This window comes from Arachis hypogaea, chromosome 10 (assembly GCF_003086295.3).
Source record: "Arachis hypogaea cultivar Tifrunner chromosome 10, arahy.Tifrunner.gnm2.J5K5, whole genome shotgun sequence".
Classification (NCBI taxonomy): domain Eukaryota; kingdom Viridiplantae; phylum Streptophyta; class Magnoliopsida; order Fabales; family Fabaceae; genus Arachis; species Arachis hypogaea.
The window spans coordinates 64,140,328-64,143,136 of NC_092045.1; the positions used below are offsets into that span (position 1 = coordinate 64,140,328).

At 38.8% G+C, this 2,809-nt stretch overlaps 1 non-coding gene across 1 annotated transcript; it reads right to left on the reverse strand.

The window, feature by feature from the left end:
• Positions 1–1,426: 1,426 nt before the first annotated feature.
• LOC112718734 (small nucleolar RNA R71) lies at positions 1,427–1,532 on the reverse strand. Its single transcript, XR_003161061.1, has one exon. It is a non-coding gene; the product is annotated as a small nucleolar RNA R71 (small nucleolar RNA).
• Positions 1,533–2,809: the final 1,277 nt, after the last annotated feature.

The following is a 2,809-nucleotide window of genomic DNA, read 5'->3' on the forward strand; positions in this document are numbered from 1 at the left end:
CTGTGATTTCAGGTAATTTCTAGCTGAAATTGAGGGACCTGAGCAAAACCCTGATAAAAGGCTGACAAAGGACTGCTGATGCTGTTGGATTCTGACCTTTCTGCACTCGAAATGGATTTTCTGGAGCTACAAAACTCCAAATGGCGCGCTCTCAACGGCGTTAGAAAGTAGACATCCAGAGCTTTTCAGCAATGCATAATAGTCTATACTTTATTCGAGATTAGACGACGCAAACTGGCGCTCAACGCCAGTTCTACGCTGCATTCTGGAGTCAAACGCCAGAAACACGTCACGAACCAGAGTTAAACGCCAAAAACACGTTACAACTTGGTGTTCAACTCCAATAGAAGCCTTAGCTCGTGTAAAGTTCAAGCTCAGCCCAAGCACACACCAAGTGGGCCCTGGAAGTGGATTTCTGCATCAATTACTTACTTCTGTAAACCCTAGTAGCTAGTCTAGTATAAATAGGACTTTTCACTATTATATTTTCATCCTGGATCCGGGGATTGTATTTTTGATCCTGTGATCACGTTTTGCAGGGCTGGCCTCTCGGCCATGCCTGGACCTTCATCACTTATGTATTTTCAACAGTGGAGTTTCTACACACCATAGATTAAGGGTGTGGAGCTCTGCTGTACCTCAAGTTTTAATGCAAGTACTTCTATTTATTTTATTCAATTTGACTTATTCTTGTTCTAAGATATTTGTTGCACTTCAACTTGATGAATGTGATGATCCGTGACACTCATCATCATTCTCACCTATGAACGCGCGTGACTGACAACCACTTCCGTTCTACGTTAGACCGGGCGCATACCAACAATCTCCGTGGGATCGACCCTTACTCACGTAAGGTATTACTTGGACGACCCAGTGCACTTGCTGGTTAGTTGTGCAGAGTTGTGACTAAGTGTGATTCACGTTTGAGAGCGCTACCAAGTTTTTGGCGCCATTGCTGATGATCACAATTTCGTGCACCAATAATTTTTCTCTCGAAATTCGAGACCGACTCGTCACATAGAGACTAACCACGGGAATCATAATTTTGAAATTCGGACTCAAAGTGGCTCAAAAGTGCAACTTTTTACGACGTGCTTACTTAGATTAGGAGAGGTGTCTGGTGCAGTCAAGCTGTTGACTTAGCAGCTTGATGACACAGCACCTGTGCAGCAGAGGTGCTTATATGCACTAAAATTCCTAAAAATTCCATAAAAATTCCGTTTGATCCCGAAAAATCGTTGTTTCTTCGAGGCTAAAAGCTAGGCCGTTACATACACCTTGATACCTACAAACTACTTTTATTCTCCTTCTCTCTTAGAGACAAAGCAGTAAAGTTGTTGGAAGCATTTTCCAAGGAGAGCTTGACCTCTTGGGATGATGATGTGAACAAGTTTTTAGCAAGATTCTACCCCCACAGAGAGTTAATAGATTGAGAGCTAAGGTGTAAATCTTCAGACAGAAAGATGGTGAAACCCTTTATGAGGTCTGGGAAAGGTTTAAGGACTTGACAAGGAAATACCCCCCGGATATGTTCAACGAGTGGGTGCAATTGCACATCTTTTATAAGGGGTTAACATATGAGTCAAAGCAAGCTGTGGATCATTCTTCAGAAGGATCGCTCAACAAGAAGAAGACCATTGAAAAAGCCATTGAAGTAATAGAAACTGTAGCTGAGAATGAGTACTTCTATGCCTCAGAAAGAACTCCAGGGAGAGGTGTGATGGAACTCAATTCTATGGATTCTTTGTCAGCTCAAAATAAAGTGATTACGACACAATTGGAATCTCTCGCCAAGAAGATGGAGAAGAACAAAGTCTCAGCTATCCAAGCCCAAGCCCCTCTACAAGAAGGAGATACACCAGAAGTTGAATGTGAATGGGAGCAATCTAACTGTGTGAACAATTCTTCCAGACAACCATATAATCCCAATGCCAAAACATACAACCAAGGTTGGAAGAACCACCCAAATTTTGGGTGGAGAAACTAACAGAACCACAACCAAGATCACAAATCTTACCACTCCAACCAATACAACAACCATAACCCAAACCATCAATCAAGCAACAATAGTCCATACCACAACTCACAAAATGCACCCTACCATTCCACAAAACAACCATACAACAATCACCCTCAAGATACACCACCCTCAACCATGCAATCATGTGACATCAATAGCAATTTCGGAAGAATTAAGGCAGCTATAGCCCAACTTACAAGGACTGTTGCCACTATTTCAGAGAGGCAGGTGCAAGCTGAGAAGAAGCGGCATCATTTTCATCAATAGTTTTTCTTCACATAACCACCATTGGTAAAGGAATTTTTCAAAAATAAACTTATTAATAGTTTGTGGAGGTTTAAAACCTCCACAAAATACAAATAAAATCCCATAAAACTAATTTTTGTTATTATTTAATGAATTTTTTAATAGAGGGATCGTATTGTTCCAAAATAAAAAGGTTGAGAGTCGAAGTGTCCCTTTTTTTTACAGGGATCGTTTTGTCTTTCGTGAAAATGGACAAGGACCGGATTGGGTGTTTATTCTATAAATAATGACTTTTATAATACAATAACCTCTTAGATTTAATTGTTATTGTTATAGTTTCTACATCACATCTATGTCATAGGTTAATTATTAAATAATATTATTTTGTTATTTTTTATATTTTTTATTTATTATATATTTTTAGTAATATTTTAGTATTCTTATTAGTAAAAATATTATAAGACGTTGACTTTTGAAAAAGATAAAAAAAACATTCAAAGAGACTATTTTAAAATTTTTTAAATTTTTCAAGGGTTGTTTTGA